The sequence below is a fragment of the Lagenorhynchus albirostris genome, chromosome 15, assembly GCF_949774975.1.
Source record: "Lagenorhynchus albirostris chromosome 15, mLagAlb1.1, whole genome shotgun sequence".
Classification (NCBI taxonomy): Eukaryota; Metazoa; Chordata; class Mammalia; order Artiodactyla; family Delphinidae; genus Lagenorhynchus; species Lagenorhynchus albirostris.
Window position 1 is genome coordinate 24,684,192 of NC_083109.1, and position 15,074 is coordinate 24,699,265.

Sequence of the window (15,074 nt, forward strand, 5' to 3'; positions counted from 1 at the left end):
GTGCTCCGCAACGAGAACCCACTGCAATGAGAAGCCCACGCACCGCAACGAAGAGTAGCCCCTGCTCGCCACAACTAGAGAAAAAGCCCGCCTGCAGCAACAAAGACCCAACGCAGCCATAAATAAATAAATACATATATTTTTTAAATAAATAAATAGAAATAAAATAAAACTTGGATGACACAGAGACTTCTTTCCCTATCCTTTATAAATGTTTACCCCACCAAGTAAATGGTTAAAAGAGAATAGAGAATTCCAAAACTAGAGAAATGAAGGTCGTGCCCCAACCAACCTTCAGCTTTCCAGAAAGCACTACTTTTAACATTTTATCAAACATTCATTTACTGAGGGACTATATATTAGAGAATGGTTCTAGCTGCTTTGTCAACACAGGAAAAGAGGACGACTAGCACAAGACCCAGAAGAGGTAGGCTGCAGCCTACAAGATAATTAAGACACCAAAAAACCAAACAACCCAATCAAAAAATGGGCAAAGGAATTGAACAGACATTTCTCCAAAAAAGATATACAAATAGCACATGAAAAGACACTCAATATCACTAAGCACTGGAGAAATGCAGATAAAAACCACAATGAGATACCACTTCTCCCATCAGGATGACTATTCTTTGAAGAAAAGAAAACAAATGAAATGTTGGCGTGGGTGTAGAAAATTGGAACTCTTGCGAACTGCTGGTGGGAATGTAAAATGGTATAGCTGCTGCAGAAAAAATGGTGGTGGATCCTAAAAAAGTTAACATGGAATTAGTAACAACAAGGTCCTACTGTATAGCACAGTGAACTACATTCAATATCCTGGGATAAACCATAATGGAAAACAATATATAAAAGAATGTATAGGGCTTCCCTGGTGGCACAGTGGTTGAGAGTCCACCTGTCGATGCAGGGGACGCGGGTTTGTGCCCCGGTCCAGGAGGATCCCACATGCTGCGGAGCGGCTGGGCCCGTAAGCTATGGCCGCTGAGCCTGCGTGTCCGGAGCCTGTGCTCCGCAGCGGAAGAGGCTACAACAGTGAGAGGCTCGCGTACCGCAAAAAAAAAAAAAAAAAAATGTATATATGTGCATAATTGAGTCACTCTGCTTATACAGCAGAAATTAACAACACTGTAAAACAATTATACTTTATTAAAAAAATAAATTTAAAAACAACAACCAAAAAAACCTGGAATTCCTACTTGATCCACTGATTCCACGTCTGGGAATATACCTAAAAGAACTGAAAGGAGAGACTCAAACAGATATTTATACAGCCACATTTACAGCATCATTATTCACAATAGCCAAAAGGTAACCCAAATGTCCATCAATAGATGAAATGATAAACAAAATGTGATATACACATAAAATGGAATATTATTCAGCTTTTTTTTTTTTTTTTTTTTGCGGTACACGGGCCTCTCACTGTTGTGGTCTCTCCCGTTGCGGAGCACAGGCTCTGGACACGCAGGCTCAGCGGCCATGGCTCACGGGCCTAGCCGCTCCGTGGCATGTGGGATCTTCCCGGACCGGGGCACGAACCCGTGTCCCCTGCATCGGCAGGCGGACGCTCAACCACTGCACCACCAGGGAAGCCCTCAGCTTTTTAAAAGGAATGAAATTCTGGAACATACTACAACATGAACTTTGAAGACACTGTGGTAAGTTAAATAAGCCAGCCACAAAGGACAAACATTGTATGATTCTACTTACATGAGGTACCTAGAATAGTCAAATTCTACAGAGACAAAAATTAGCATAGTGGTAACCAGGGACTAGAGGAGGGGAATGGCGTTATTGCTTAGTAATAGGTACAGAGTTTCAGTTTGGAATGATGAAATTCTGGAGATGCATGGTAATAGGTGTACAGCAATGTGAATAGATTTAATGTCACTGAACTGAACGCTTAAGAATGGTTAAAACTGTAAATTTGGTTATGTATATTTTACCACAATAGCAAACAAAAAATAATCAGGACAGATAAGTTCATCATTTTCTTTGCCCCTTAGAAATGAAAACATCAATTTACATAGTAAAATCAAACAGGGAAGACTGAACATATGTGCTACATCTCCATACTCTCCTAAAACCCCAACAAGATGAAATAAAGACAAAGGGAGAATAGATGACTGCAGATCAATGTCAGCAATATTCTGGACAAGGAAAAGCAGCAGTACCTAGGTTCTGCACATTTCAATACATACATAATACAGTTTTTAATTAAGACCTATAGTAATTCTTTCTTTCCAAAAATTCAAGGGAAAAAAAAGATAATCTAGGATTTCCCTTTGACTACTAGCTTTCCACAGAAACAAATGCAGCTAATCCCTCTTCCACGTTCTTTTCCTTCCACAGAAGACCTATAATTAAATGAGCCACCTAAAGATCCCTTTTAATTTTCAGAACAAATGAACTCCAAAATCTAGGTTAGACCATGCTTCAAAAGTTCAAGGAACAAAAAACAAATCCCTTTTCCATTAAATGAGACTTAAATTTAGCTCAATTTGACGCTGTTGCTGCATATCTATGATGGCGGCAACTTTGTCTACTTTTCATAGGCCCAGTTCAGTATTCTTATTCATCAATGAGGGAAATGTTACTATCTCAAATATTCTGAATGCTCAGGCTATATCTAACACACTATTCAAATTACTTTCTAAAAAAGACTACTTACAGGGCTTCCCTGGTGGCGCAGCGGTTGAGAGTCCACCTGCCGATGCAGGGGACACGGGTTTGTGCCCCGGTCAGGGAGGATCCCACATGCCGCGGAGCGGCTGGGCCCGTGAGCCATGGCCACTGAGCCTGCGCGTCCGGAGCCTGTGCTCCGTAACGGGAGAGGCCACAACAGTGAGAGGCCCGTGTACCGCAAAAAAAAAAAAAAAAAAAGACTACTTACAATAACTACATTTTGCATTTCAGTCAAGAATAAGAAATTAACCTTCCTGTGTATGTCAAGAAAATTTTCATGAGAAAGTATAAACAGAACAAAAGGCCTCGTGAAAATTAAATCCTAAAAATCACTTTCTCTGATTATACAAAATAAACACATTCCACCTTTCTACATTTATCAGTTTTTTTAAACATTCTAAATCATAAATTAATTACTTTGTCAAGTTTCTGCAACAAAATTCTACATCTTTTCCATGAAAAAATCTTTTGTTAGTGTTTCCAAACCTTGTTAAATACAAAAATTCCATGTTTAAACTGAAGTCTAAAAAAAAACCAAAAAAAAACCCCCAAAACTGAAGTCTACATAAACTCCTCAGAGATTAACTGAGCTGACCAAAAATGTGAAACTAGAAATGTAATAAGCAGTTGAACTACTTTGCTTCTTCCTTTTCTATTCTTATGAAGCTGGGAAATCATAAGACTATGTACGTGATCCATCATTAAAGAGGGTGCTGGGGCTGAGTAATGAAGATCCACAACATGAAAAAAGAGGGACAGGACTTCCCTGGTGGCACAGTCGTTAAGAATCCACCTGCCAATGCAGGAGACACGGGTTCGAGCCCTGGTCCAGGAAGATCCCACATGGCACGGAGCAACTAAGCCCATGCGCCACAACTACTGAGCCTGTGCTCTAGAGCCCGTGAGCCACAACTACTGAAGCCCACAGGCTTAGAGTCTGTGCTCCACAAGAGAAGCCACCACAATGAGAAGCCCGTGCACTGCAACAAAGAGTGGTCCCCACTCACCGCAACTAGAGAAAGCCTGCGCGCAGCAACGAAGACCCAACGCAGCCAAAAAAAAAGAGGAATAGCCTCTTTAGTATTATCCTCACATATCCCAGTTTTTTTTTACAGAAGAATGAATATGGGAAAAGCTTTCAAAATCTGCCCTCTTTACTGCAGGGTCCTACTGTCACAGAGTGACCCAAATACAAGCTTCTGTCTTTCACTTTCCATTCTCACTACCACCTCCCTAGCCTGCTCTCCCTACCTCCAGACACTACCAACCCTAGTTAAATACTGTAGACCTCAATATTACCGAATAAATCTTCATAAAATACCATTTCATCCTGTCAGTCAACAAGACTTAAGGTTATCCCAAAATAAGGTTATCCCAAAATAAAAAGGCTGGTGAAGGGGAGCAGAATTTTTCACCCCAAAATATGCTACTTTGGCATAAGGATTATTTTGAGCTAAAAACAATCAAAACTTAGCAGATTCAGTAAAAGCTCTTTACCTCCCCCTCAACTGCCTAAATTTACACTGGAAAGGAGGCCTGTATCAAGAAGAGAACTATTCCCAGAGATATCTTTTTACCTAAGAAACTTACCCTCACATCAAGGCAACCTTATTTTCCAAACATCTCCTCTCCTCTTCCTTTTGTATCCCCAGACCCCTACCCCTTCCCTTAGGTCAGGATGTTCATATAAGCCTCTATTAGGTGGCTGCCCTTTGGGTCTCATACTTTTATGGGGCTCCCATACCATATTTAGGAAATCTGTTTTTCTCCTGTTAATCTGTCTTATATCAATGATTAGACCAGTCAAAGAACCTAGAAGGGAAGAAGAGAAATTTTTTCTGCCCCTACACTTGTCTCTTAATTTTTCCAAACTTTCTCTTCTTACGCGGACCACACAAACCCTCTTCAGATTAATCTAAATTCACTGTACTTCCACCATCTCAAGTCCATTCCTGCCATTTTGCCCATTCTGAATCCCAGTTTTAAATAACTTCTCTCCTCTTCTTTGCCTTAATTATTCTATATACTCCTCATTCAGCCCTAGACTTCTCTAAGGTATCCCTTGAATTTTAAAAATCCCTATGTGGGTAAGGACTTTCTTCCCAGAGGGAAGGGAACGTGGGTTATGCTGCAAAAAATTGAGCCCCAGATCAGAGGCTGCAGAATGGCAACCCACAAGACAAATCCTGCCCACAGTGGTGATTTGCTTGGCTCACAGAGTTTTTTATGAATTCATTAAGTTGCCAACATTTAAAAATAAAAATTTCTCTCAAAATCTGGAATTCTAGCTTCTGTTCAGAAAAAAGTTAAGATGTTCAGGCCACACTCTGTCTACACGCCACCCCCCCTCAGCCCCCTGCCAGATCAACAGTGAGCCAACATTGAATTATATATTTTTAAATGATGAATTTCACCTCAATTAAAAAAAATAAAGTGGGCCAAAGCTGCATAACAGCTGCCTCACTGGAGTGACATGAATTCCCTAAATCACTTAAGTCCCAATCTGATCTATCATTACTGTTTAAAATGTTCATCTAGGGCTTCCCTGGTGGCGCAGTGGTTGAGAGTCCGCCTGCCGATGCAGGGGACGCGGGTTCATGTCCCAGTCTGGGAAGATCCCACATGCCGTGGAGCGGCTGGGCCCGTGGGCCATGGCTGCTGAGCCTGTGCGTCCAGAGCCTGTGCTCTGCAGCGGGAGAGGCCACAACAGTGAGAGGCCCACATACCGCAAAAAAAAAAAAATTAAAATGTTCATCTAGCCCTTGTAGGCATTTGACTTTACAGTGCTCACCCTAGATAAATTTACTGAATTAATAAATTAAGAAGATAATTTTAAGAAGGACAAGGTTGGTGATGATGATAATGTGATAATGACAACAGTAATACTGGCAATTAACATTTCCTGCTTATTTTGAGCCAACTATTGTTCAAGCAAAAATACATTATCTCATTTAGTCCACACAACAACCCTATGGATACATGTTACTATTATTCTCAATTTACAGATGAGGAAACTAAGGCACAAAGAAGTTAAGCAGGGCTTCCCTGGTTGCAAAGTGGTTAAGAATCTGCTTACCAATGTGGGGGACACAGGTTCAAGCCCTGGTCTGGGAAGATCCCACATGCCGCAGAGCAACTAGGCCCGAGCACCACAACTACTGAGCCTGCACTCTAGAGCCCGCGAGCCACAACTACTGAGCCCGCAGGCCTAGAGCCCGTGCTCCGCAACAAGAGAAGACACCGCAATGAGAAGCCCGCACACCGAAATGAAGAGTAGCCCCTACTTGCCGCAACTATAGAGAAAGCCCATGCACAGCAGCAAAGACCCAACACAGCCAAAAACTTAATAAATAAAATGAATAAATTAAACAAACAAAACAGAAGTTAAGCAACTTGGCCAAGGTCATACTGCCAGGACACGGTAGAGCCAGAATTCAAAATCAGACAATCTAACTCCAGTACATACTGTTAACCCCTACAACATGATTCCCTACCATACTTTCCTCTGTGACCAACTGAACGGACTCTCTGGAACGAAGAATCAAAGACTAAATTTTAGGGGCTTCCCTGGTGGTGCAGTGGTTGGAGTCCACCTGCCGATGCAGGGGACACGGGTTCGTGTCCCGGTCCGGGAAGATCCCACATGCCACGGAGCGGCTGGGCCCATGAGCCATGGCCGCTGGGCCTGCGCGTCTGGAGCCTATGCTCCGCAACAGGAGAGGCCACAACAGTGAGAGGCCCACGTACCGAAAAAAAAAAAAAAAAAATACAAAGTGATTCAGTACAAAACTCCTTCTCTCTCCTGGAGTAGAAGGTTATATATATTTGGGTAAACAGTCTGCAGATGTGAAAAAAAACTGCAAGTTTCTTGAAGGCAGGGACTGCTTTTTCCATGAGTCCCTGCAATGCCTAGCACAAAGCAGCAGTTAGCATATATTCAATTATATTAAAGGAACCAAGATATCCAAGTATCTTAAATTGCAGTGCAACAAAATCCTTATTATAGCATTTATCATCTTGCTGTTTACAATAATTACCGGTGAACAAGTTTGTTTTCCTGACAAAAACAAAATCCTTGAGGCAGAGTACCCTCTGGGACCTAGCATAACAGGGGCTCAATAAATGCTTACTGAGTATTACAAACTTAACATTCCTATACTTAGATTTCCTGTAAGTCTCTCTACCAATGTTTAAAGTAGAACTTAAGGGAATTCCCTGGCAGTCCAGTGGTTAGAACTCCACACTTCCACTGCAGGAGGCATGGTTCAATCCCTGGTTGGGGAACTAAGATTTCGCAAGCCATGCAGCATAGCCAAAAAAATAATAATAATAAATAAATAAATAAAATAGAACTTAAATAAAATGGCTTCTCATTTATAAAGCACTGGATTTTATGAAGTCCTATTATAAGCTTTCCTGAGACCAGTCCTATATTGTATCAACAAAGCCCTGAAAAATTAGTGAGCTGGCATATGAAGCACAGAGAATAATCAATGAGCTAGGAGAGAGCATTGTGTTCATGCTTTCAATAGACAAGTAATGCAGTCCAGAGAGATTTAAGCGAATTGCTCAAGATCACAGAATTTAAGTAACAAGCAATACCAAGGCCAGAACCCATGTCTCCTGAATATTGGCCCAGTTTTCTTTCCACAAAGAACTACTCTGTGAGCTCAGGATGAAGTGGATACTTTTAGAAATATTTTAAAGATATTTGGTATGGAGAATGATCTTTCCCAGCACATAACTTTTTGTGAGGTATTATATCACCATTAAAGATATGAAATTTGCCTTGTTCCATTAACTGCAGATAACACCATCTTTTTCCCTTGTTCTACATATTTTTCTCATTTTCATGTCTTTCCTTTCATTATCCTGAGAATTTTTCTTACTATCTCTTATTTATCTACTTTTCCTCTTACCACTTCCCTTCCCTAGTAACTCTCACAAAGCAGCCTATCTCCTTCTTTTCTCTCTATAATTATTAAAAAAAAACAGATTAAGCACATATTTGATTATAGCAGTGACGTGGGATACCATAATAAGCAAGTCACAGCCTTGGTCTCTTGGCATTTATAAGGCAATTTGTTAACAAAAATATACGCTAAACACAAAGGGTCACACAGTTGAATGAATGATAAACATTTTATTATTATGACGTTTACAGTGGAGACAAGAAGCCCAGTATGGATAAGACACATATGAAGAAAGGTGGTAATGACAACAGTTGCAAGGTTAGGGTTAGGCAAATGAAAGGGATCCTCTCTTCCTATTCAGCTTTCTCACCAACCAATTCACGTGCTCTACTTCATTCACCCCCTATTCTCTTACTGCTTGACTTTTCCTATGCTCTACTTTTATTCTTACCCAGTAGTCTTCCTTTTCTCTCTCCTGATCTTTTATTTTTTTTCCTTTCCTGATCTTTTAAAGTGCATCTGTCCTGTCCTGCTTTCCTTTTAAATATTATTGCCAACTCCTCCCACCTTGTAGATCTACATAATGCCTTAAGCTGTGAATTCATTTTTTTTCTAAAGATTTAATATGTATTATTTTATTGGGTTGGCCAAAAGTTTGTTTGGGTTTTTCCATAACATCTTACAGAAAAAGAACGAAAGAACTTTTTGGCCAACCCAATATTTGATCCTCACAACAATGCCAGGGAGGCAGGTAGGAATCAACACATCTATTTTACAGATATATAAACTAAGTCCTGTCAATATTAAGTAATTTGCCAACTATCAGTTTGTCAGTGGCAAAATCAAATCAAAACCCAGACCTTTTCTTTCCAAGTCCTCTATTCTTTTTCCACTGAACCATATTGTCTTCTTTTTAATTCCTACACTTTTTAACCATATACATGCACATGTCTGGACAAGTATACAGAGATAAATGTTTATAAAATAGCACAAGTGGGAAAAGTTTATGTATGTCTAGGGAAGCTAGAAAAACAGAAAAGTCAGTCCTCAGGACTCAAATTAACAGTACAATGTGGCTCACATTGTACAATATGGCTAATCCTTCTAAAGGCAGCTTTGGGTTTCAGGTCCAGGTAGAAATGTCTATTTCTTCAACCAACTGATTTAGCCAGCATGAACACTGGTGTCTCCCCATACCTCCTCACAGCTGTTAATATGACCAGGGCTCACCCTCAGCAACATTCTTGCCCCCCAATCTCTCTCACAGGCACGCCACCATACCTGAAGTTTTCACTGTTTGAAGTCACTTCTTTGGGTTAAGGCGCTGTCTCCAGAAGGCCACTGTTAAATGCATGTTACCTGAGAGAGGAAGGAGGGTCCATTAACACATTATTCCTATGGTTAAACACATCAGATCAGCAATGACCTCAGGAATCTGACAGCACAATGTCCTTTAAAAAGTTTCATGGCACAGATAATTTTTGATGGAGCAGGCAGGATAAGAAGGTGAGTTGGGGAGAAAATGACTCACATTCTGTAAGGGGTGACCCCCACCTGCATACGGCTACATGGCAAAACGAGGATGGCCATAAAAACACATACTCTATTGGGGTCACAGTAAGGACTATCCTTGCAACTTGGAAGCTCCTAGGGATAAGAAAAGAAAAGTACTCCAAGGATCAGAGTATAGCCAGTTCTGAAAAGAAGTAAAGAGCTGAGTTGGCAGTAGTTCTCCAAGGACAGTACACTGCTAGACTGAAAGAGGACAGAGGCAAGGAACAGCTTCTGGTTAACTACTTCTAGTCGTGAGGCTAGTTTCCAACCCAACATTTTTAGCTGAGGGTTGACCTCTCAACCAAAGAATGCTGCAATTCAGTTCTGCAACCCGCCCCCTTGCTAATTTATATTGACTCAAAGCCAGTATCATTTACAGCCACAAAAATCAACATGCCTTTACTGAGTGCTTATTATGAGCCCAGAATTTGACCAGGTGCTATAATATAGGAGGGGGGGGAAAAAACCTTTATACACTTTTGCCTTAATTCATATAAAGGAAACCAATCCCCAAAACCCAAAACAGAAGAGTGAGGAATAAGAAAGGAAGCCGGGGGGTAGGGGGGAACACTATTTCCTATGAGTACTAACACAAATTTCTTTTTTTTTTAATAAATTTATTTATTTATTTTTGGTTGCGTTGGATCTTTGTTGCTGTGCACGGCCTTCCTCTAGTTGCAGTGAGTAGGGGGCTACTCTTCATTGCAGTGCGCGGGCTTCTCATTAAGGTGGCTTCTCTTGTTGCGGAGCACAGGCTCTATGTGCATGGGTTTCAGTAGTTGTGGCATGCGGGCTCAGCAGTTGTGGCTCACAGGCTCTAGAGCGCAGGCTCAGTAGTTGTGGTACACGGGCTTAGTTGCTCCACAGCATGTGGGATCTTCCCGGACCAGGGCTCGAACCCGTGTCCCCTGCACTGGCAGGCGGATTCTTAACCACTGCGCCACCAGGGAAGTCCCAACACAAATTTCTTAAGCCAGAATGAATACAACAAAACTCACTTCTAGGCCAAAGTTCCTTGTTAAACTCTTAACTAAACAGTGAAGAGGCTCAGGCTAGAAATACTTTTTTTCTTTTGGTCTAATACCAAAAGCTCTTTACTAGCACACATTCATCTTGATACACTGGAGAAGAGGCTACAAGTTACAAAACTTGGTTCTATTTCTAGCTCTGATTCTTAACTAGTTTTTTTTTTCTTCTTTAAATTTATTTATTTTTGGCTGCGTTGGGTCTTCGTTGCTGCATGCAGGCTTTCTCTAGTTGCAGCGAGCGGGGGCTACTCTTCGTTGTGGTGCACAGCCTTCTCTTTATGGTGGCTTCTCTTGTGGCAGAGCATGAGCTCTAGGCATGTGGGCTTCAGTAGCTGTGACACGGGCTCAGTAGTTGTGGCTTGTGGGCTCTAGAGTGCAGGCTCAGTAGTTGTGGCACACGGACTTAGTTGCTCCTCGGCATGTGGGATCTTCCCGGACCAGGGCTTGGAGGCTGCATTGGCAGGCGGATTCTTAACCACTGTGCCACCAGGAAGTCCCAGTTTTTTTTTTAAACAAACAGAAAACTAACAGGTTGGACTAGTCTAAGAATAGCATATACCTGGCACATATACTACCCATTAGATAACTAGTGTCTACAGGAGGAATCACTAATCAATCATAACTCACTTTCCCAGAGAATGCATAAGATCAAAATCCTTCTCAACACAGGGCTCTGGTAGCTACTTCAAATGAAAAAGAAAGTTGGCCCATAAAACAAAATATATCTGCCACTGCAGACTGTAGATAATCTCTACAATCTCTTCCAACTCTAAAATTCTACAACCAAGTTTCTGAGGGTGGGAGAAAAACACTTCCAACAAGCTTAAATCAATAGTACTGATAGTCATAAATTTCAGTCTAATCTCCAAATTCTACAAATTGCACCTGATCAAGGATGCTAAAGAACAATACATTCTGATACCATTAACATACATAACCTATCAATATTATTCTGATTTGTTAATGGGTTCTTTTGACAGAAAAGGAACCTTTTACCCAGACGAGTCCTAAAGAAATCCTCATACAAAAACAGGGCAACAATACTGCACTAGTAAAGAACTAAATCCAATCCCTTGATCATCCCCACAGCCTCTCTACAAGGTCAAGCCTTTCACTTCTCACTTAGACCTCTGCAACAGCCACTCTTCCATCCTTTTTCACTCTTGTCACCAAAGCAATCTTTCTAAAGCAAACATCTACTCATATCACTTCCCTGTTCAAAAATGTGTATCTATTGCTAACAACATAAAACAAGTTTTTTTGCATTATACTTAGAACTTTTCATATAGTAGCCTTTTACCTTTCTGGCCTCACATCCACAGTGCTCTCCTTCCCCATCCCACTCCCTGCTCTCTTTTTCTTCCACAATCCTCTCCCATTTACGCACAGTATTAAGGTGTTTCCTCTGTCTGCCCTCCTTCCCTTTCCCCATCACAATCCCCATCCTACTCATCACCTAACACCCAACTTAGGTCCAGAAGCAGATCCTTCCTCCTTCTCAGGTCAACCGGCACACAACTGGTTACCTCCTCTACTGTCTCAAAGCTTTTTGGTTTATCCAAAGTATTGTTTGTCTCAATGGTTCCTAAGACCATCAGAATTGCCTGAGGCAAGTTTTAACCCAAAGGTATTAAATCAATCTCAAGGAATGAGGCCCTGAAATTTCTACTTTTCAAAAGCTCCCCTAATTATTCTAATGGTCAAATTTGGGGGCTAGTGGTTTGTCTCTTCCAATAGGTGTAAAGATAGTTCTTTAACTAATGTAGAAATGATTTATTCTAGAATACAGTGAAGAAGTATTCTGCACTTGTTTATTTCATATCATATCCTTGCTGACTTGACTCATATAATGAAGATGAAGGAATTCCTTTTGGACTCACACTCCAAAAAATTTACATTCACTGTTCAAAAAAGCAGGTGAATTTCCACCTTCATTTCTAAATCTTAAAAATGAAGTAATCGTACCTTGAGTAAACCTATGAATACACAGTGAAGCCTCTCAACAGAGCTGCCATGAGAACTTTACTTCGGCTGAGAAACAAATCCTTAGCCCATTTTCAGGGTGGAAATACACTGCCTTTAGTACTTCCTTAAGACCTAATTATGTTAGGAATACATGCGAGACCCCAACTAAGTACAATGATAGGTGTCTGGCTCAAGTGCCTCGTTAATTTTCAAAGAAAAATCCCACTCGTCCTTCCCCACCCCTCACTCCCAAAAAAGTATAATGAAGCTGTTGAATAATGGCAGAAAATCTAACAAGATTAAGATATGAATATAACCAAGACAACAAGCTGAGTTGTTGCTGCGAACCGTGGATTCCGGGTAGTTTGCAAATTCACCTGGTTACATCGCTAACTTGGGGCCCAACGTCTACCTGAGGCAAAAAAACCGTGTGTTTATCTCTCTTTGAGTCGCGGCCCGGAGCTAAGTCTGAAAACTTGAGTTCCCCACTTAGTCACCCCTAAGTCATGTCCTCATCACGGCTACTTTTTTTCTTCTCTCCACTAAAGAAAAGGGCACTCTCAGGAGGAAGGACACTGACAGCTCCACGTCTGCAAAACTCCGCGCCGACAGCGGGCGCGGAGGAGGACGCCGGGGCCGGGACCACCATGCTGGGGGACAATGGAGGGAGGAGGGGAGTGGAAGAGAGAAGAGAGGCAGCCGCTGTACTGGGCCCCTCTCGCGAGTGGGGGCTCCAAAAAGTCTCGGGAAGGGCAGCGGGTGGCAGGTGGGCCCGGCCACCGCCCCTCGCAGGGCCACGTCGCCCGCGCCTGCCGCTGCCGCCCGGCCCCGCGCGTAGGCCGGGCCGCGGCAGAGTGGCCCCCGGGCGGGGCTGAGGGGCTCGGGGCCAGACCCTGCGGGCGCCCACTGCGGCCCAGTCCTCTCATAAGTTGGCGCCCGTAAGGCTAGGGGCTCCGGACGCCTGAGCCCAAGAGTGGCCGCTGGGTGCGTCCAGCCGACCCACCCCGACCCCCGCCGGGCCCCTGCCACTAGCCCGAGCTCCCCGCGCCCCCCACGGGCACCGGCTCTGAGGGAAGAGGAAGCAGCCACGGCTCTGGGGTCCCGACTGACGCGCCGCACTCCTCCATCCCTCGTTCTCCTCGGACACGCTTATCCAGGACCCTCCCTCTCCCCAGAACTGCCTCCAGTCCGCCCACGGGTTTTTACCGGGACTCGGGGCGGCGGCGACTCTTGCGTCCCTCGACTAAGATGGCAGCCGGTCCCGAGCCCGGACCACAGCTACTAGAGCGAGTTGGCGGCCAACACGCAGGCGCCTCCAGCTCGAGAGCGATCTGGCCTACAAGCCCCAGAAGGTCTTGCGCACTAGCCCGCTGCCGGCAGGAAGAGCTCGCAGAGGCTGATGAGCGCAGCTAAATCGGGATTTGCGCTCAGTCAGGTGGGAGGGACGCTTGGATTGCTCCCAGTACCTCTAGGCTTTTTTTGAAAACCGTCCTAATCACACACCAGAACCTCTAAAAGCTGTAGCTGCGGATCCAAAACTCTAGCGTGCATCAGAATCACCTGAAGGGCTTGTTAAAACTTAAGACTACTGGGCCCCACCCCCAGGGTTTCTAATTCATCAGATCTGGGATAGGACCTAATAATTTACATTTCGGACAAGCTCTCTGGTGTACTACTGGTAGGAGATCACACTTTGAGAACCACTGAACTGTAGCTTAGTCCTTAGGAAAGTACACTCAGGAGTTGCATTGATTGGATTCAACTCCACCTTTTAACAGGGTGCACTTAGGGATGATGAAAACAGCTTAAACGTAAGTGGTGCCAACATGGCAGGTGTTCTAAGAGCTGATCAATAAGATTCTTTTTTGGTTTTTAACACATTTATTTATTTAGGCTGCGTGGGGTCTTAGTTGTGGTATGCAGGGTCTTAGTTGCCACATGTGGACTTCGTGTGGACTTCTTAGTTGTGGCATGCAGGAGGGATCTAGTTCGCTGACCAGGAATGGAACCCGGGCCCCATGCATTGGGAGCATGGAGTCTTACCCACTGGACCACCAGGGAAGTCCCCTGATCAATAAGATTCTTTAATCCTCAAAACAAATCTATGAAGGAAGTACCTTCATTTTCCTCACTTTACAGATGCACAAACCAAGTCACAAGTTGGGTAAGAACCCAGGCAGTCTGGTTTCAGAGTCCAACCTCTTAACTTCCGTCATGGGTTGTGAGAACAGGCTGTGCAAGTGGACTCAGAGGCACAACTAAGTGCTTAGTAATTAGTGACCTTTGCTATTATTGTTTAGCATGTTCCTCTTAATGAAAATAGTATAGTATTTTACCATCTGTAAAGTCACTTACACTTTTCAAATACTTTCAAATCCTCCAGGTCATTGTTTCCTGCAATGTACCTTAGGAGAGCTTGTTAAACATACAGATTCCTATAACCCCACCCCATTCACATTGTCTAGCGCAATGGTTCTCAAACTCTAGTGCCCATCAGAATCAAGCGCAGGACTTAAACCATAGTTTGCTGGGCCTCACCCCCAGGATTTCCAATTTGGTAACTCTGAGGTCAGGCCTCAGATTTTGCATTTTTAACCACAGACCACACGTGGAGAATCACTGTGGTAGGCAGTGTTTCTCACCTTTTTTTGAAATTATCATCCCTGTAAGGAACATTTTTACACTTTTTTTTTCTTTTTGGCCCCCGTTGCAGCATGCGGGATCTTAGTTCCCGGTCCAGGCCCGTGCCCCCTGCAGTGGAAGAGCAGAGGTTTAACCACTGGACCACGAGGGAAGTCCTAGACATTTTTTCCTAAATTCCCTCATGAAATTTTAATATCACAAACATACTGTTTATCAATTTATGTGCCATATATCTATGCTTTTACAAAAAAATTGGGAGGCAGAGGGAATTCCCTGGCGGTCCAGT

The 15,074-nt window shown here is 43.1% G+C and overlaps 1 protein-coding gene across 3 annotated transcripts in view; it reads right to left on the reverse strand.

Annotated features, from left to right (window-relative positions):
• Window positions 1-13,457, reverse strand: part of ITCH (itchy E3 ubiquitin protein ligase) — a 120,485-nt gene extending 107,028 nt beyond the window's left edge. The window contains exons 1-3 of one of the 3 annotated variants that reach the window (XM_060123057.1): window positions 13,352-13,457; window positions 8,880-8,957; window positions 1,197-1,228 (exon numbers count right to left, since the gene is read on the reverse strand). The gene's annotated coding sequence lies outside the window, so the exon portion shown is untranslated. Of the gene's footprint in view, window positions 1-1,183; window positions 1,229-8,879; window positions 8,958-13,351 lie in introns of all 3 variants that reach the window. The other 2 variants (XM_060123058.1, XM_060123056.1) reach the window with 2 other exon arrangements.
• Window positions 13,458-15,074: the final 1,617 nt, after the last annotated feature.